The sequence below is a fragment of the Miniopterus schreibersii genome, assembly GCF_964146895.1.
Source record: "Miniopterus schreibersii genome assembly, chromosome: 22".
NCBI lineage: Eukaryota > Metazoa > Chordata > Mammalia > Chiroptera > Miniopteridae > Miniopterus > Miniopterus schreibersii.
In genome coordinates this window covers 13,744,146-13,764,665 of record NC_138124.1, presented here as the reverse complement: position 1 = coordinate 13,764,665, position 20,520 = coordinate 13,744,146, and the positions used below count along the sequence as shown (strand labels likewise).

The following is a 20,520-nucleotide window of genomic DNA, read 5'->3' as shown; positions in this document are numbered from 1 at the left end:
GACTTTGGGAAACAAGGAAACAATGTAGTGAAATATTTTCTTCTTTTAACGCACCACCTAGTTCGCTTTAACACTATTTCCAACGCGTGTGCCATAGATTATTGTGGGGGGGGGGGTTACTAAAAAAACCCTAAACCCAATATACACTTTCCTTCTTTCATTTGAGCTAATTTAGAGTCTTGTCAGTAGCCAAGCGATAGCCATAAAAATGTGGCTGAAATCAGGGAAACACATCCTGCTGACTTTGAACCCCGGTGGCGTTAGAATTGGGGGCCGGGTACTGGGCCCGGAGGTGTGTGCCCGGGGGCGTCGGCGGGCCCACGGTGGAGGGATGGTCCCTGTACTCAAGCCCTAGAGAGAGGCTGTCGATCGTGTACAGACTTGGGGGGCTGGCCGGGAGCAGGGCAGAGAGGAGCTCTGAATGAGCCCCTCGGGTTCACTATTGTGGAGATACCGGCTGAAGCGACTCAGGGATGGTCCAGTTTTTATTGTGTTTGGCTGAGCCCCAGAAAGACACCTGAAAGGACAAAAAAAAAAAAAAAAAAAAAATCTGTTTTTACTTGGGTAGCTTTGGCCTAGCATTTAAACAAAAGGTGGGCATCTTTTGCCTGATATATGTATTTAAAAATTCCACGAGATGCCACCCTGCGTATTTTACTTTGCAGTGGATCGGAGGCTATAACGAGGCCGGGCTCCAGCCAGGGGACAGGCGCGGGGGGGACTCGTTGGCCATGCAGCCGGGGCTGCTGCGGGCTGGCCGTGCTTTTAATAAGACACCGCAGAGCAGCTCCTGCTGAGAGACTTCTAAAGACATATAAAGCCACGTGGACATCAGCTCTTATTTAGAAGTGGACAGAGTGAGGAAAGCTTGTCTGATTCTATATGTTTTTTCTCTCCCAAGAGCCTGGTAATGGGATCTTTAAAATGACAGTTCAGTTTTGGTCTTGGGGGGGGGGGAGCAGGAGTCAAATGGTACCAGGTGGCAGGCAGTTCGACGGGAAGGTGTTGGTGAGGCGACTATGCAGGTGAATTAATACTGCGGATTAGCTGAGTCCAAACACAGCAACAAAGGGGACTGACCTGGTTTCATTTCCTCGAACCACAGACTCAAGGTGAATTTCGGGAGACAAGTCATGGAAAGCCTGGTGGTGGTGGGAAGGATTGAAACACCCCAGTTTCAATATAAAGCGTGTGATTAGGGCAGTGAGTGGACGGACAAAGGCAGACAGACACACTGACTTATCAGAAAAGCCTCATGCAGGAATTTAGGAAACAGTCCTGATTATTTAATTGCCAACCGCATCTCTCCTCTTAAAAGGCCAATGGCTTGAAATGTTGAAGGCACACTGTTAAAATAAAGGACTTCTAGGGAAAATTAAAGGGGGGGGGGGTCGCTGGACATCGTATTTGGCTCCTTGACCAAAAGAGGCATCCGGCTGAGCGTTTACAGAGTGTCACGTTGGAATAAAATTGACGCTAGTTTTTTAATTGTTAATATTTTGGATACAGGGTAGAGAAAGGTACTTCCCCTCTTTGTCCAGGACAATTGGGAATCAATCAGCCAGGCTCCTTGAGGAGACTGTGATGGGCTCGGCCGAGGTAAACTGATCGAGGCGATGCCACTTAAAAGAGTTTAAAGCAAAAGCGAAAACTTGAGAGGCAGGGCCTGCTGACGCCAGGGACAACATGGCTCGCTGGGGATCGCTTCGCAGGGCCACGTGCCATCCCGCCCGTGTCGGGGGGCAGAAGTTAAAGAAATCAGGCCACCTCGTTTCTTTGCAGGATGCATAGCAGTGACTTGCGTGTTGACTTCCAAAGTTATGTTGCAAATTTTCATCCTGCACATACTTTTGTTACCAAGCAAGAAAGAAGCTACATTGTGGAATTTAAATGGGGGGTGGGTGGGAGGGATGCTTTGAAAAGATACTTTTTTTCTTGGTCTCCTCTGAGTGATAAGGACCTGTGCGTCTTTGTTCATTGATGTTTAATACGATTTTGGTTCATTTGATGCCTTTTAAAAGGATCTGCTATTTGGCACCGTTTAGAAACTGAAAATAAATCCAAAGGCATGAGATCTTGTTCAGAAAGTAGCTGATTGCCTGGTTATTAAAGAGTTACTGTTTCAATATCCCGGGTTCTGTTAAAAACAAAGACACTCAAAGACCTAAACCGACCCTTCTGTCCCAACAACCCTTAGAACGGCAACTGGGTGACGGTGGATGAATATTTTATGTAAGAGCCTTGAACTCTCTCCCTGTTTACCCTGCAGATGCCTTTAATTTGCCTTTTACGCTCGCGGACGTGAAAAAGCAGTAGCCAGTTTGCAAGTATCGTCCACCCCCTGCGAAAAACCAGCGGATAAAAGAATCTAATTATAGAAAAGGGGTGTGATGTTTACTCTAAAGTTACGGGAACCTATAAAGTTTTCTTAATAAACCAAGAGAAACTCTATCCTACGTAAACTTCGCCGGGGCAGCTGCTGGTATGGCCTGTCCTCGTGGGCTCTGCTTTCTTTACTTAGGCGCTAAGGCATCTGGGTGTTTGTCGCCACACGCTGTCTGTCGCTAACCGAGCGAGTTTTTGAGATTAAAAATCATTTTCAAATGGTCTTGCCTTTATAGCTTAATGCCTTATTAAGCGGAAATATAATCCTGTGTTTAAATCTGTCCATGCAGGCAGTGCTAGGGGCCGAGGCTCCCCCCACCCCCCCCAGGAAAAGAAACATCAGAGCCACATTTTATATATAAGTTAAAGGGGAAAAAACCCCTTCAGATTCAGTCTGTTGAACATACAGACACATTGTTTTCTCAGGGGAGCTCTAAATAAGGGGCTTTTGTTTGTTTTCATCTTAACTATCTACCAAGACGGTCGCTTTGGTTTTATAGAGAGTTTCTGAATCTTAAGCGAGTTTTAACAACATTTCGAACCGAAGGGAGGCCGGGTAGAGAAGCCTCAGGAGATAAAAGGAAAGCCCCAGGAAGGTGACAGGCCATGGTGGCCGGCCTCGGTGTCTAGGGATGGGACACAAGTTTTACTTTTGGTCTCGCTTCCCCCCACCCAAAACCCCAAAACGACAAAACTATAAACCAAGCGCCCATCCTAACCCGTGCGTCAGAATCCCCTTGGCACTTGGGGAGGGGGGGGGCGGCGTTTTTGTTTAAGTTTCTGGGGAAATAGCTGCCAAACCTGCCAGTGGGTCCACTTTGCAGAGGCCGGGCAGCGAGAGCTGACAGGGCCGAGCCTGTGCTTCTCCGGGGCGCCCCTAACTTTTATGATGACCCCCCATCTGTCTTCGTGCCTCGGGGCGCGCGCGAGCCGGGCAGAGTCTGGATGGCTCCCGGAGTCTGCCCTCGCTGATGATGGATTACCATGTCAATTTAAACGGCGTAGGATTAATTTGTTTCAATGATTTCTCTTTAGGCTGAATGCCAGCCGTTTTTCTATCTCTCCCCTTGCTCTTCAGAACCGCCACCAAAAAAAAAAAAAAAAAAAAAAGAGAGAAAGAAATAGAAAGAAAGAAAAAAAAAAAGCCTTCCCTCCATATTATAAGTTCGGAGACAATAATAAAACCAGACAAGTTAGGTGTAATGTTGCAACGCAGTTATTGGTCTGAGTGTTTTTATCTCCGCCTAAGAGGCCGCAGCACACAGGCAGTCACATTGAGATGAAATTGGACTCAACATTTATTCAATAAATACTTGTCTTGTAGATAATCCAGTGCCGAATGCTTTTGACACATAAGGGCTTAATTTGTCTTGGAGGACAAGTTATTAATATGGCACATTTAAACCTGCCACCTGCAATAAGGTACCGAGAGCTGCAGCAAGCTACGATGACCACTGCAAAAAAAAATCTGCGTATTTGAGAACGTCTGTCCCGCTCACGTAGGTGGCTCCACACGCGCACACGTCCGGGTCACAAATATTTCCCATCACACAGGGACCAAAAAAAGTCCAGTGAGGTTAAGAAACTCCATTCATCATACAGAAGCCTCTCACCTCTCCCCACACGAGAGCGTGTTGGAGTTTTGTCTCTGGGACGATTTGTAAAGCACATAAGAAAAATGCTGCGTGAATCCCGTTTCTTTGCAAGATCAGACCTCACCGTGAGGCCGACAGTGGCCCAGAAAACCACATCCCCTCTGCAGGCTCCACCTGGGCCAACCTGGCAGCCAGATCAAGCATGCTGCTTGCAGGGGGAAAAAAGGTGATTTGAGTAAAATAATCCACCCCCGACATGATTATTGCGCCTCCTCTAACTGGACGTCTTCTGGCCTTTGGATGTGTAAACACGGGGGCCTCTTTCCCACCACCCAGTTTTCCTAAAGGCCTCTCCTGTTCCCCGCATTCCCCTGCGCTGAAATTAACACCCTCATTGAAGACAATAAATCGCATTGTAAACATGAACCGAAATGGATTTTTACAGCCTCCCTCCCTCTCTTCCTGAGCCCCCTCAATCCACAGGCGGACTTTATTTAGGCGGGTTTTCCCGTCTACACACACGCGCATCCAGAGGCCGGCGACCGTCAGGGTTGGAATCTGAGCAATTTTAATTTGTCCAGAAGTTGTCGGTGGTTGACCTTGGGGGGGAAGATCGTGGATCTCTACAAAACCAAATCTTTGCGAGCTCTCCCTCGGTAATGATGTTACACGTGAGCGGGGAAAGTCCAGGCAAGAGAGGCTAATTGAATGAAGAGGGGGGAATTAGGTTAAAAAATAGAGTACAATCTAGTATCACGTTTTCAGCAATGTAACTGGAAATGGAGGTGTCTTCCAGTTGCCGGCAACGCGGGAGCGTTTAGATGTCGGCCGCAGATGGGGACACCTATTGAAATGTGTCTGAGGAAGATGAATAAGGGCTTGTCACTGCTGGGAAAGCAGGGCTTTGCTGTAAATTTCTCCCCGCGCCAGATGCATTACCGACGGATGCTCACTTATCAACCCCAGCGCTATCGCTAGACACTAAATCAAATTGGGAAGTTATCTGCAATCAGAAAATTCCTTTTGAAAATAGACACACACCTTTAGGCCCCAACTCCTTCATAATCCCCCTCCGAAAACAATCCCCCCAGCCCTCGCTGCTTCTTGGGCTCAGACAAAATGATGTCTCGGTAATGAATGTGCTTCTGAGTTCACGCCCCGCGGACAGCTGGTCAATGGCCAAGTTTGACAGTGTTTCAAAAGCCAGGGTCTCGAGGCTCTTCGGAAGCCACCGCTTAATATTTCCTAAAATGCGCTTAATTTGCTTTCAGATCTTTCTATCCTGCACTGGGAGGCAGAGAGGAGAGTGGGTTTGCATTTTGCCTGTTCTAAACCCTGCCCCCGCGTCCCAACTGTCACCCAGTTCTCTGGTGCAAATGCAACTCTGAGAGAACAGCGAGTTTAGGCAGAGGACAGCAGAGGGTTAAATGAACGCTGGCGATCATCAAGGAAATGCGTTTATTGTGATTTAATGGCCTTGTGTAGATCTCCTTCCGAAGGTGGCCTGAGAAACAGAGGGGTGGCATGAGCTCCTCCGTGTTCGGCGGCCCCTGCTTTGCGACGCGGGGGGAATGTTTTAACCAAGCACCAGACCCTAGTCTTTCTCCAGGGCTCGACCTGTTTCGAAAGCCATCGCCCCTGCCTGACTCATTGGGTTTTTACTGGCGTCCGGCGCGTGCAGATATTTTGAATGCCCATTTGCCTGATGAGTAAACGGAGGTTCGGAGAATGACCTGAGGCCGTGGAGGTAGTGGGAACAGAGTCAGAATTTGCACCTAGGCCTTCCAGGGGCCTTTCAGGGTTTTCTTCCCCCAAGTCAATGTGTAAATAAAGACGCAGATGAGCAGGATACTAACAGCAACTAAGAATTACTATGTATCAGAACTGTGGTAACATATACATATGTTACTTTATTTAATCTCTATACAACCGGCTGAGGTAGATACTGTTATTATTTCTATGACTCAAGAGAAACAAAAAGCAACAAGGCTCATGGAGCTTAGGGACTTGCCAGGAGGTGACATTGCTACAATGTTGCAGATCCATCACTCAAATCCAGGGTGTTTGGATTCTAAGCCACTGCCCCACCCTAGGTTTCTGTTTCTAACTGCTCGGAGCGCTCACAAGATATCCCACTTAATTTTGGAACATAAAAATCTGGGGCCGTGTGTCACAGCAGATTGGAGCCTGGTTTGGAGACCTGGGTTTACATTCTAGCTTCACCGGTTCCTAGGCATGGGAGCTCAGCCTCTCTGGCCTTTATTTCCCGCATCTGTAAAATGGGCTGGTTATGTCAAAGGCAGCCGTGGATGTTGCTTTGGGGTGCTGCTTTCTGTCGGGGTCCCTAAGGGGAAAGAAGAGAGGCACAGAGAAGCAATGGCCACCTCTGAGGAGGCAAGCGGGGACACGTGACGTGGGGTGTACTTTGAGAAAGTGTGGCTTCCATCTCAGAGACTGCCCTGGGGACCCACAGCGTGGGACGAGGGCCCCATTTACTTCCCCTCAGCATCCAGAGCCCAGGGAATGCTCCATGATGGTCCTTTACAAAAAACCAGAGCGAAAACTCACAAAGAAACATTTACCTCCCCTGTTTCCATATAAAAAACTTGAGGAAAAACCCGAGGCCTGGAGAGATTAGGTGACTGACAGGTGGCCGGTCACCCAGCTCTTTGGTGACAAAGTTGAAATCAAACCCCTTTTCTCCTGGTCCCCAAACTAAGAATCCAGCCCCATGGCCCCCAAACATTGCCCCCACACTATGTCATGTCCCTATTATAACTATTTCTGTATCTCATATGCTCCCTTGTATGGGTTATTTTTGGTCATAAGACGAAACATTCCAAAATCTCTCCCACCTTCATCTTTCACAAAACCTACTAAGCTAACCAGCCAAAGAGTCGAAGCTGCAATGGAGAGTCGCGCAGGAGTAAGAATATTCTGTGACCTCCGCTCGGTCACTCCGACACCCCGATCTGAATTTATCACAGCGCCTCGGAGGCCCCCGTGACCGAAACCGCTCGATTTACATTGTCTAATGGGTCCCCAATGGGAGAAACTGGGGTGCTTTTCCCCTTCCCTTTCCTGCCCTAAATCACCCTCCCACACACGCTGCCTGCTCTGGGAAGCCCCGTCTGGGTTTAATCAGAAGTCGCAAGACAAAATGTGCGTTATTAAGAAATATAAATATTTTCAGAAGCAATCAGAGGGATGAGGGATGGCTTCGGCGTGGAGATTGGCCCTAATTCGAAGCAGGTTTCCCCCCCCCCCAACCAGGGCTACTGGGGTACACCACCAGGCGCCGCGGTGGCCTCGGGTGGGAACTCCCGAGCACTGGGGGTTCCCCGTGGTAGGTGTTCTGGAAAGACTCCAGCAAGGTGCATTCTCCAGTCTCCGGGGCGAACCACCTTTTTTTGGGGGGACTTGGGGGCATTGCTGCTGAGAAATTCTGCTTAATGCCGAGCCGAGCGCGGCGAGTCCCTCCCTTTCCCAACTCGGGGAGTTGGCTTCGCGTTGACTTTTTATAAGAACATGTTGGCCGGGAGGCGCGTGTATTACAACCGCTTTCTTGGCTTAATAAAAGGTATCGCGCTATCTACCTGGTCAATCTCCAGTGGCTTTCAAAACAGAGACATGGAAAACCTAATAAGCCTCATTAGGATAGAGCTGGCTCGGAAACAACGGGCTGCCTCATTTAGGATGTTGCTTTGAAATGTCCCAGCAGACCTGGGTGGCCATGGCTCGAATATAGGTATTGCTGATTTGGGATCTTTGTCTGTCTGCTAACTCTGGGGGGGACGGAGGGGTGATTTAAAAAAAAAAAAGACCCTAATGTGTAGGTGGAATTTTAACACACAAGGGATCAAACCCCGATTGCTGTCTTTTGTCTGTGTTTTCTTTCTTTCTTCCTTCCCTTTAATCCCACTTTTTGTCCACACGGCCATGTGCGGGAGGGAGGGCTCGATTTTCTTGATCTGGCTCCCCCCCCCCCCTTTAGCTGGAATGCCAACGAAGATGGAAAATGTCTTTAAAAAAAAACACACACACAAAAACCCCACCCCAGCGCAGCCTGGGGAGCCTGAGAGAGCAAGTTTCCCTTTGTTGGAAGGTATAGTGTTATTTGCTGTACGTTTTTTGATATACATTCTGAATCAGGGCTGCAGAGGCAGGCTTCATCTTTAATTCATCACTCTCAGCTGAAAGAGATTAGCCATGTCTAGCACGCACCCCCCCCCCCCCCCCCCCCCGCCCCGCACCGTGCTGACCTCACCAAGTATGGCTTGAAATTAATTAGCTTCATTCATCCCAAATGGAAATGGGTAATAGAACAGCATCTCAGAGATGACCATCCCAACCCGTAGGCAGCATATTTAAAAGGCCCCCCGTTTTCAAACCACGTAGATTAAAATTCCTTTCCAGCGTTTGCGGGGCCTGGGCAGGTGGAGTGTGTGCGCGTTCGCGGGCGCCCGGGGCTGCTGGCCCCGTGTTGCGGTCTGTGTGCCCGTGTCCCCATGTATCCGTGTATCCGTGCGTCCGCAGTCACCGGGCCTGCCATCTACGATGACGCCTGGAAAACTTGACCCACAAAAACCTGACATTCGCGATGCACTTTTGGGGGGGGCCTGTTACCATGAAATGGGCGTGGGAGCAAAAATCTGCTGTAAGGCTTTTTTTTTTTTTTTTGGTTCAGAAATTTAGAAATAGACAAGCTTCCTAAAGTAAAGAAATGCCCCATTCCTCTATTTTGGGGTTCATTCTGGAGGCTTTCTCTTTTTCTCTCAGTTTTTACCATTTGATCATGTCTCAAAACACCGAGCGGGACAATTAAAATCAGCGGCTAAGATGAGCCGACCTCCCCCTTTTGGCGACTGACCGGGGGAGGCCACATTTTTAAATATCGAAACTGCTTTCTTGTCCGGCCAACAAAAGCCTTGAGCGCGGTTCCTAGAGCCTCTCTGAGACGTTGTAAAGTTTATTTTGGTGAGCAGTCGTTTGGGGACCACGGATTACAAGAAGGGAGAAAACACACACAAAAAAACCCCCCTGACTTTTCAGGTTTTAATTTTTGAACTAATATAAAACATAGTCGGTTTATGAAAAGCTATCAGGACTGTTTTGCGGATTTTATTTAGTGCATATTTCCTCAGGGGAAAAAAAAAACAAAACATCCCAGAAGAACTTTGTTTAGTGAAACTAAAAAGTAAATATTCAAAGGGACATGACTACCAAGTTTTTTTACTTAACTGTGGGAGGGAATAAAAAAAATGCCCCTTTAGGCAAGTTATCCTTTTAGGGCTCATTGATGTCTTAATTTCCGTAACATCGATTATTGCAGATTATTTGTCTTATAATTAAACTGGAGGCGTGTTGCCCGAGTCTCTGCACACGCGGGGCCTAGAAGTTTCTCTGCGCTCACTTCTGCCCGATCGTCTCCTCCCGAGAGGCCGCGGGTCTCACGGGCATATGTCGCTTACACGCCCCAGATCGTCAATCACGGGCCGCGAACCTATCATCTCGGCGTGAGAGATGCCGCCTGAAATCCCCCCAACCCCTAGCATATAATTTGTGGAAATTAACTGGTTTAAAGTCTGGGCTCCCGACTTCTGGGGGATGAGACCCAAAAATGGAAACAGCTTAATATGATACAAATTTGTTTCTTAAAGTCACCGTTTCACTGGGCCGGGACTCAAAGGGGAGGCACTGGGGGATCTTGAAATGCTGACAGAAAGAAAGAAACGCTTTTTTGTTCATTTGGAATTTCCCGCCGATGCCCACCGTGTGAAATAAAGGCAAATAGTTACAAAAATAGCCCTAAAGGACATGTTACCAAAAGCCTATTTGCCTTGTTTCCTCTTGAGGCAAAAATGTATATACATTGTAGACTTTTGCAACTTGCTCAGATACTAAGCAGCGAGCCTCAACTTTCATTTAAACTGTTTTGTATCCACCGAGGTGAAAATGGCAGGAAAACCATAAATACGAGGATTAAGGTTGCAGGGAATCCGAGTTCACTCAAACGACAGCCCCGACGTCGCGCTCAGGCGACCGGCCCCGGTTTCATTTGTTACCCACCTGAAACGATAAATCCTCTTAAGAGTCGAAGGAGGTTCCCCTGAAATGCAAACCAGGCTTCTCCCCAGAGCGAGGCCAGGCTCCCTCGGTTTAGGGTCAGCGGCAGTTGCGTGTTGGGTCCCTAATAAAACTTTCATCCCACTTGAGCTAATGACGGACGGGGGGCGGGGACCGGACGGCGTGCCTGGAGTGGCCCTTTGGCCTGAAATACCCCGAAGGACGGAAAGAACCGGACAGGAGGCGAATGTCCAAAGACGCCTGTGGCAAGATGACCCCCTAGGAAGCCCAGGGGGACACTGACAGTTAGTACATAATGAGAGAGAGAGAGGGAGAGAGAAACATCGATCTGTTGCTTCCCTCACTGTTGCATCACTGGCGGATCCTGTACGTGCCCTGACCTGGGATCGAACCCGTGACCTTGGCGCATCGGGGCGACGCTCCCGCCCACTGAGCCACCCGGCCAGGGCCTGCACGAGGCCCCGATGAAACAGCAGGTGGCATTTCTTGGGTGCTCACTGCAGCCAGGCAGTGTCCTAGGCTCGGCCATAGCAGACTCAGGCAGACGCTGTTATTTCCGCCTCGCGATGGGGGAGACTAGGCCCTGGGGAGGTTACGGGACCTACCCAAGGTCACTACGGCCGGGAGAGGGACCTGAGGCTCAGTGTGCCCTGCTCTGGAGTCTCTGCAGAACGCAGACAGGGTGCTGTCTGCCGAAAGCAAACTGCTACAGATGAGGAATGGGGGGGGTAGATAGGTCCCAATTTTTTAAAAAAATATATCTTTATCGATTTCAGAGAGGGGAAGGGAGAGGGAGAGAGAGAGAAACATCAGTGATAAGAGTCATTGATCGGCCGCCTCCTGCACGCCCCCGACTGGGGATGGGGCCCGCATCCCAGGCCTGTGCCCTGACTGCTAATCAAACCCCGATCACCTGGATCCTAGGTCACTGCTCAACCGCTGAGCCATGCCGGCCAGGCTAAAAAAATTTTTTTTAACTGTTGAGAACAGCAGGTAGTAAGTGTACTGGGGAAAGCCAGAGGCGAGAAGGCTCCTTCTTGCCCAGTCGTCTTACCCCAGGCGTAGGGAGCTGATTTCCCAAACCTCCCGTAAGCCTGAGCCTGGCTGCCACCCTGAATGCTGGGGGCGGGGGGGTGGGGGGTGGGGGGGATAAACGCAGCGGAATTCAAAGGGGAGCAGCACAGACGCGACGGGGGCGCAGAGCGACTTCAGACGAGAGGTCAGAAGGCCGCGCCAGGTGGGCCTCCCGGAGGCAATGGCTGAGGCAGAGCCCGTCCCCCCCTTCAGGAAAAGATGCCCTAACGATGTCTCTGGGGGAAGATGTAACGAGTGAGAGGCCCGAGAGGGAGACAGATCGGGGGCTCACGGCTCGGTCGGGGCCGTACAAGACCCACGGTAAAGGCTCTGTTTTCTTGCAACACGAAAGCCCGAACCAGAACTTGCCCAGGGGATGTGAAGCTTTGTTATCTGCCTCGCGTAGGTTAAAGCAGAAAGTTAGGCTTATAAAATATATATATGTGTGTGTATATCTCTATATATCTCTATCTCTATCTATCTATCTATCTATGGGTTGAACAAACGTTTTAATCAGAATAATATGTGCAATACCCTCGTGATGCGCTGGCCAGGTATGTTGTTGGGTCCACTTTACAGATGGGAAAACTGAGGCTCAGGGAGGTTGTTACCAGCCCCGGGTCACGCAGTCCCTCTCAGTTGTCCCCCAAATCTCGGCCCCTCCCGGCAGGCAGAGACCCCTCCTGTCCTTTCTCTCACAACCCCCCTCCCCCCCCAGGTGACTTTGCCCAGAAGACCATGTCACAAAGCAACGGGCGCTCAGCCAAACTGCATTACGACGCGTCTGCCCTCAGGGAACGTGCCGGTAAGAGCGCATGACACTGGAATGAGCCACAGCCCTGCTGCCGCAATCTGGCCGCCACCCTGCAGGAAGCAGCTCAGTCTGCTCAGCTCTTGGAGACACTGTCCCCCCCACCCCGTCAGACGTGGGAGCAAACGGCAGACGGACAAACACGCCCAAAACGAAACGCAGCTCTCCCAGGGCCCCCCCCCCTCCAGTCTCCTGTGTTTACAGGCCCCCAAATGAAATCACCTGGCTGTTTATAGGAGCCTCAGTGCTGATGAAAAGACTGTGTTATGCCCCAGACTTTTCCTCGCCAAAGGAGAAACGTTCCAGGGTTTTGCAAAGTATGCAAAGCATCCGATCTGAGAAGTGGCCACAGCATTTGGGACCAATTACCCAGATAAAGAGGCAACACTGTTCTGTTTACAACGTAGCCCAGAGCTGTTTGGCTCTGGCCCGCACGCTGCCGACTGTGAATTAGAGAAATTTCGGCCTCACGCCCGCTCCCCTTTTGACCCTTGCGTCTGAGCGCACAGAAAAGCAGGTAGGAAACCCCATTGTTACCGGCCCAGAAACTTCGACGACATGAACGGGGGGGGGGGGGGGAGACGAGGGACACCCAGGTCCCTGCCACGGAAGCCCAGGGAGGGCCCTGTTGTGTGTGACGTGGCCCGATGCGCTTTTGCCGCGAGCCCCTCCTCAAAAGAGATTTTTGCGAAAGAAGTTAGGAAATAGAGGCTGACTCGCCGCAGCGCTCCAGCGTAACCCCGTTTCCCAATCGATTGTGGGCTTATCGATAGCAAATGATAGGCCGTGACGTCAGTGCCAGAGGAGCCGTGCGGCTGAGCAGAGTTAGACGTACGCAGATCGCAGCTAATACAGCCACTGCGGGCAAAAAAAACACAACATATTTGGCCCAAACTTGGAGGCTAATGGAGGTTTGAATGGTTTGGGCCTGAGATGCAGGTTCCTCCCTTTACAAACGAAGACCGGTCCCCACTTTGTGCAACGCTGGTCGTTCTGGAGGTTGGGGGAGAATGTTCTTCATCTCAAGCCCCATGTTAAGGGCTTGACCTTGGAGGGGGAAGGGAACCGCAGAGGTCAAACAGCAAGGGGACCAGATGAGAGGCCTCGAATCCTGGGGCGCGGGCCTGCCAGGCGCGGCTGGGGGGTGGGGGGGGGAGACTCGGCAGCGGCTCCCTGATGGCCTAAGTGTCCAGAGTTTCACTGGACCACCCTCAGGGTCGCATCCAGACCGTCCAGTGGGACAGACACACAGGCAGGGACTGAGCTATTTTTTTTTTAATGTTCTATAGGTTTGGATGGTCGTTTAGGTGAAAACGTGACTGAGGCCCTGATCGTGGAGTATGATGGAGTCTTGGACTTGGCAAGTGTATGTGTATTTTTAATTGATTTTTAGAGAGAGAGAGAAACATAGATGGGAGAGGAACGTCAACATGGATCGGCTGCCTCCTGAGCGCCCCCCACTGGGGATCGAGCCCACGACCCGGGCCTGTGCCCTGACCCGGAATCGAACCGTGACCTCCTGGATCCTAGGTCGACGCTCAACCGCTGAGCCACACCGGCCGGCCTTGGAAAATATTTTTATTATCCAGTGTTCACTTCACGTGGGGCTGTCCTCGGAGGCCACTCATATCTGGTGTCATTCCAGGCCCTTCCCGTGCCAACATATTTTTCCTGACCCGAACCCATCCAAGACCAACTTTGCTCGGTTCTGGAATTCTCTGACCCCGCTCTATCTCAACCATTGGCATCTTCTGCAGGGTTAGAGCTTCCTGACATTCACAATTAACTCACAAATTAACTGAGAGATGATCGTAAGCTCTCAGCTAAATGATCTCGCGGCCACAGGGGACGAGACCAATTTTCTACAATAAGGTTAGGACTCGGCGGCTGGGGATGGGCGCGGGGAGGCAGGAATCTAGGTGTGAGAGGGGAGATCGTATCTGCCTTTCGTTCCGCAGGTTACTCAGCCCTCTGATATGTCTTTGGCTCCGAAACAGGGACAACCGGTTTGGAAGCTGGGGTGGAATTCAAGGCTCCAGAGCGGAATCCGGACGTCGGGGGAGGTTCCCCTCGGAAGGAGGCTCAGGGAGCATCGGGCCGACTTCCCAGTGAGCCCGGAGGTCTGGAGACGGGCAGAGGGCTGGGCAGACCCCACCGAGCCCCAAATTTTCAGTAGTGAATTCAAGGCAGGGGACATACAGAGAGCTGGGCGGGCCGGGGCTCACTTTCCCCACCGTTACCACTCTTGGGGGGCTTTGCTGTTTGGAAAGTTCTGTTACATGGATGAAAGCGAACATCGGTGCCTGGAGAGCATCCTTCCACGGGGTCGGATTCTGCCCTCGGAAGTGGTGCCTCTGAGCCTTGTTCCTTTGGCATAGGACAGACTTTCAAACAGCCAAAGATGAATTTCTTTGCCCCCCGACCCTCAAGCTACCGCTGTCGTTTTAGTGGCTCCATCCCCTGGTTCCCCACATGATGTGGACACACAGGTTGTGCTTTCCTGAGGGTTTGCCAGGGTCTCTTAAGAAGTGTCCAGAAACCAGTAAAATACTCAGATGTAGGGCGGCCAGCACTGTCCACCGGACCGGGTGACTGGCTTTAAACAGGGTCAGGGAGCAGGCCCCCCGCAGCAGAGCCAGATCTGTCGTCATCTGGGTCTCAAATCAGGGGAGTCCCTGCGTCGGAGCATGTGTCACGTTTATCTCCACTGAACTGCATTTTATTTGGCTTTTTGGTGGCTTTTAGAGTCTGCCTCTCATATTTTTATTTAATTTTTAATTAATTAATTTTTTAAAAACAAATGGGCTAGCCCGTCATTGACTGTTTGGCCCAATAGTGGATCTAAATATCGCAGGAGCCAGGCCTTCTGGGGTCTTATGATATTGGATGTCACTAGCAATTGTGCTGAAAATTGTTACGGGTTCATTTTTTCCCACTAGCTCAGGAGCCGCGGCTAATTGCAGGGCCTCCGGAGCTGGCTCGCATCCCGGGTCGGCCAGGAGACCAGGGGTGCAGCCTGGAGCAGGCCGGTTTACCTGTGTCTCAGCCTCCGCATCTGTAAAATGGGGACAGCAGGGCAGCTACAACCTATATGGTTGTTTCGACGATTAAATGAGGTCGCCAGATACAGAGGTAAGAGAATCGATGCTGCGGTTTGTAACGCTGACAGATGCCTAATATTGTTATAAAGAAGATCTCGATCATGGGGGTTCTTTTGCTGCTAATTTTCATGGTCATCAGTGTCACTCAGGTCTTTATTAATATTTTTTGCGCAAATTAAAAATTTATGTATTGATTTATTTCTGAGGGTGAGAGAGAGACATCGATTTGCTGTTCTACTTATTGATACCTCATTGGCTGATTCTTGTATGTGCCCCGACCGGGGCTCGAACCTGCAGCCTTGGCCTGTTGGGACGATGCTCTAACCGACGGAGCTACCCGGCTGGGCCACTCGTGTGCTTATTGATGCTAATCTCGTGTGTCTCCATTTACATGCAAGACCGGAGACATCGCCCACTTACCTCACCTCTGAGGAAGAGACAGGATTCTGCCTAGTTTGCTCGCACCCACCTGAGAGGGGACACTGTCTATTTCTGGCACAAGAAAAGAGGTTAACCAGAGAAGGCCGGTGTTCCTCAGTCAGGTCTCCACGTTGTCTAAACTCCTGTAGGTTTCTGGCCATTGGCAGATCCATTAAAAAAGACACGGTGGCCCAACCGGCCTGGCTCAGTGGTTGAGTGTCCACCTAGGATCCAGGCGACCGGGGTTCGAGTCCCAGTCAGGGCACATGCCCGGGTTGCGGGCTCAACCCCCAGTCGGGGGCGTGCAGGAGGCAGCCGATCAATGACTCTCATCACTGGTGTTTCTCTCTCTCCCTCTCCCTTCCTCTTTCTGAAATCAATAAAAACATTATTAAAAAAAAAAAAGACACTGTGATGTTTTAAACACCACGGGTGGCATGACACCCGAAATGAAGCGCTGCCATCGGGGTGGGTCTTGACTTCAGGCCTGGCAGCCCCCTGCTCCCTTTGCTCAAGTCCAGCTCCCGTCTGTGTTTCCCTCCGTCTGCTAGCGCAGGCGAGCTCAGGGAAGTGTTTTCTCCCTGTGTGTGTTCACCAGTCACCCTGAAGCTGTCACCCACTGGGAGACACGCAGGTGACAGGAGCCCTTCTGCGCCGGCAGGGCCACGGGTAACGCGATCCACGGTCGTCGAGCGCCTAGAGGACTAATCCTTTCGACAGCAGCCGTCCTAAAGGGGTGTGGCGGGTCCTTGGAAATTTGTACACAGACGGCCCTCTCCATTACGCGGCGGCCAGATCACACCCATAATCTCCCCGGGCGGATATGCGATTCCACGCAGCTCGGGTCCAGATCTGCCCGAGCTCAGACGCACACAACTCCCACCCACCCGTGCCCCTGGGACCCCTCAAAGGGAGGCCATGGCGGGCTCGGCGAGACAGAGACCTGGCCGTGCGGTAGAAAGGCCCAGTTAGAATAAAAAAGCTGCCAGTTTTTGAGATACCCCCCCCCCCCCCGCAACCCGCTGACCCCAGGCTGGGGCCGGGGAGCAGCTCAGACAGACCAGCGTGGCACAGGCGGCCTCCTACAGGGAATCGGACCCCTCCTTGCCGCCAGCCCTGTTGTGTGAGGGGAAAATTGCCCCTAGCTGACCCTCGGAAATTTATTTACAAGAATGTAAAGGGATATCTTGGAACCAAGGACCCTCTTTGAATAGAGAGTATTTAAAATGCACGAAATAGGCTCAATCCCTGGCCCCGGTCAGGGCGCACGGGGGAGGCAGCTGATTGAGGTGTTTCTGTCACATCAATGTTTCTCTCCCACTCTCTCTCTCCCTTCCGCTCTTTCTGAAAAGCAATGGAAAAAATATCCTCGGGCGAGGCTTAAAAAAGTTTAAAAAATCAAGTGTATTTATAATCATCAAATGCACTGTCGCTGGGAGGGCAGAGCCTGGGTTCGGATCCTGGCTGTAAATGTGTGTCTTGGGCACGCTGCCTAATGTTTCCAAGCCCCCGTTTTCCCAACTGTACCCCGAGGGTGACAATATGTTCGTGGCGATGCCGCGCAGACAACCCCAGGAAAGGCGTGAGACGCGGAGCTCCGCAGGCGAGCTCTGCCGAATGCATGCAGACGGCGTCCCGTGCGGCACACAGTAGGCGCTCAATAAAAGCTCCCTCCTCCTGTCCTTCCCAGTCTTTCCCACCGCAGCCGAGTAAGTCAGCGAAGCCTACGCATCTTACAAAAATCCTGCCCTTAAGGGAAGTGACTTAATGAAATATTATCCCATGAGCGACAAATGGCCACATACTTAACCGGACACAGGTAAAGGTCAGAGCCATCCCTTGATGGTTGTTACGGAACAGACTGCAAACGAGCTCTTCAAGGGAAAAGAGAAAATCAGGAGGAAACAAGGGACCGATCGGACGTTTGTCAAGTCTGATTAACGCCCAGTTGCAACGGGGATGTCAGCTGAGTCCCGGGCCCCTGTCCCTCTGGACGGCAAGGGGTGAGCACGTCGCGTGTGTGAGTCCTTCAGGGTTCTCAGGGCTTTTCTTTCACAGTTTGGGAAAGACCCAAAGTGGGGCGCGACTATGTTTCCTGATAATGAATTCAGATGCCGAAAACGATCTTCCTCCTGAGTAAATTAAATGCCCTGTCACGTCTCCAACACGACGGGTGGAGCTTGGAGTGGAGGGGACCCCGTGTTAAAAAAGGGACGTCACTCTAAGGGACTCCCGCTCATGCTGGAAAAGGGAGCCTCGGTCACATTTCAAAAATTGCACACAGGACGTGGGACGAAAGGTTAATTTGGAAAGGATGAGCAATGCAACAAAGAATCGCACATTTCTTGCTACATAGTTTCCAATCGCGCATTTCTTGCTACATAGTTTCCCACATTTAAAAAATAAAAATTGCTACTTTTTGGCACTCGTCAGTCTCCAACAGCTCAGTCAGGAGACGCAAGGTTGTGTTTATTAGAAAACGGCAAGAGCTGAAGTTTAACGAGTTTGGGAGAAGCACCCGCATATTTAGGCGCCTGAGTGGAGAAATGGGCTTTCCCGGGTTTGCAGAGTCGTCTCTGGCTGGACGTTGCCGTCGGAAAATGTTAAAGTGAAAAGAAAAAGAAAATTGGCCAGATTTTGCACGACGCTCGGGGCCTTGGACAGCGTGAGTGGAAGGACACGGTGGTGGTAACAATGTAGCCACTTGGTGGTAACAATGTAGCCACTTTGTGGTGACAATGTAGCCACTCGTGTCTGTGTAATAAAATCAGCCAAAGTAAAAAAAAAACAACCAGAAGATTTACTCTCAGCCGAAGTTTAGGGAGTAAGTCAAGCTCTAAAGGGGTAATAAAGTTGATATACACACCCCCAAACATGCACGATCTTACTCCTTAAAAGCTTTCCATCTTCCGAAAGGCGGCAGAAAAACAGTGACCTCGGAGGCTGCCTTCCGCCTCCCAACGGTTGCGGGCGACCCTCAGGTCTGGCTCATTTTGTGGCCGAGTTTTGCAGAGCTGAGATCCTTTTACAAAAACAAGGTGCACCCCCCCTCCGGCTCATCTACAGTTTGTCTCCATTTCCCTTAAACTCTCCGCCCTGCAGCCACGTCCGATGGCGGAGCCACATCAGCCTGCACGGAGCTGATTTAGGCCACTACGCGCGCTGCCCACGTTGAAATCCCCCACGAAAACGCAACGGGACCAGCGACGCCAGGGGACGGGCTTGATGGGAAACGTGCCGGCCGTGGAGCCGAAAGGGGGGCCGGATTTTTTTTAAGGGGAAGAGGGTCAGGCAGGAGGAGAAGGGAAGGGAAAAGCAGGGCAGGCGGACAGACGGGACCTAAATTAGAACAGGAGACTCTGCTTATTAATAACCCTGCTGACCCACAGGCCCCTGACACAAAATACATCAGGCATCGTGGGGACACTCTGCTCTGTCACTCAGAAGGGGAGCCAAGGAAACGGCGCTGGAAGCTGCACAGTTTTCGAGAACAGACTCTGTTCCGCGCATCCCCCCCCCTCATAAAAAACCCCCAAAACAGAAAAAAGCCGGAGTAAGAGAAAGTGTAGACTCACGCGTTGGAGAGGCCCCGTGGCCTGGGCTCCTGTTCGTGCCTCTTTTCTCTCTGCAGGCAGCCTTCTGGATGTGTCCACACTTCCAGCAAACTAGGATTGAACACAAAGAAAAAATATATAAGATTTTTTATTGCAAAAATAATACAGGGCACTGTAGGAGGACACTGGGGATGGAGCCCGCACCCCGGGCATGGGCCCTGACAGGAATCGAACCCTGACCTCCTGGTTTATAGGTCGACGCTGGACCCCTGAGCCCCGCAGGCGGGGCCCCTCGCTGGGTCTGGAGGCAGGAGCATGGGAACCAAGTGGAAAGAAAAGGCCTTGACTACGGCAAATTCCTAGGAAGAGTTTAACCCAAAACATGCTCGAGAATTTTAGGATTGGGGCGGGCGCACGTGGAGACGGCCACCTCCCAGCCCTGCCTCGGCCCCACCTCCCGTTGCTGTCTGGGCCCCAGCCCTGGCCGCCAAGTGTCACGGGGACGTCACCACATCCCTCTGCGGGGACCGGAGAGGCTCCTCATTTCGTTAAAACCCCAAAACCGTCCCTGCGGTTTGTAAAAACTTCCCTGTCAGTGCGCCTTAATTCTTCCAATCTGCTGACCTGCAAACCGCCCTTATTAGGATCACACTCAGGCCTTGACTGTGCAGAATAAAATTTTTCTTGCCTTTCCCAGAGCGAAGGCACAGACCTGGATTTTTTTGTTTTGTTTTGTTTTGACTCGGTGGGAGGCTTCCGTATTATTCCAGGTTAAAATCAATTATCCCGAACTCCCTCTTCTGGTTCCGTTGTTTATTTTATCTGTCCCTGTGTCCCAGCGGCCAGGACCAAGGCCCCCGTTTGGTTTGTATTAAGCGTAATCAGTTCATAGCTGTCCCATAATGCTTTAGTTATTGTGTTAATTTTCTGTACTTATGTCCAGAGGCAGCTTTCTGGAATATCGCATCTTAAGAAAAATAAATAGGAGATCTAACTCACGCCTTCTTTAGTCGGTCCAGTTACCGAGTAGAGTTGCAGGCAAGATTTACTGAACGCTATGGACTTACAAGGTCATGGAAAACGTATAGAAATGGCAGCTATTATTTTATTTATTTTTTATAAACTTTTTAAAAATCGATTTCAGAGAGAGGGGGAGAGAGAGAGAGAGAAACACCAACGATGAGAGTCATTGATGGGCTGCCTCCTGCTCGCCCCCTGCTGGGCACCGAGGAGCCCGCATGTGCCCTGACTGGGAATCGAACCGTGACCTCCTGGTTCATAGGTTGACGCTCAACCACTGAGCCACGCCGGCCGGGCTGCTGTGCCATGTTTGGCCTTCAAATCCCTGTGGTTCTGTTGCTTAGGTGGCGAGACTCTGGGTCCCTGGGCCCATCGGCCAACGGCTGTCAGGAATCTGAACGGTAATCATGTAATTTACGTGAACTTGAGCGTTCACAGGACTGGTCCCCAAGTTACAAAGGAGCCTCGCAGCC

At 51.0% G+C, this 20,520-nt stretch overlaps 1 protein-coding gene across 4 annotated transcripts in view; it reads right to left on the bottom strand.

Moving 5' to 3' along the window:
* Nucleotides 1–20,520, bottom strand: part of NR2F2 (nuclear receptor subfamily 2 group F member 2) — a 494,304-nt gene that overhangs the window by 18,174 nt on the left and 455,610 nt on the right. For all 4 annotated transcript variants that reach the window (XM_081124791.1, XM_081124792.1, XM_081124793.1 and 1 more), the window contains one exon: nucleotides 19,049–19,138. The gene's annotated coding sequence lies outside the window, so the exon portion shown is untranslated. The remainder of the gene's footprint in view (nucleotides 1–19,048; nucleotides 19,139–20,520) is intronic.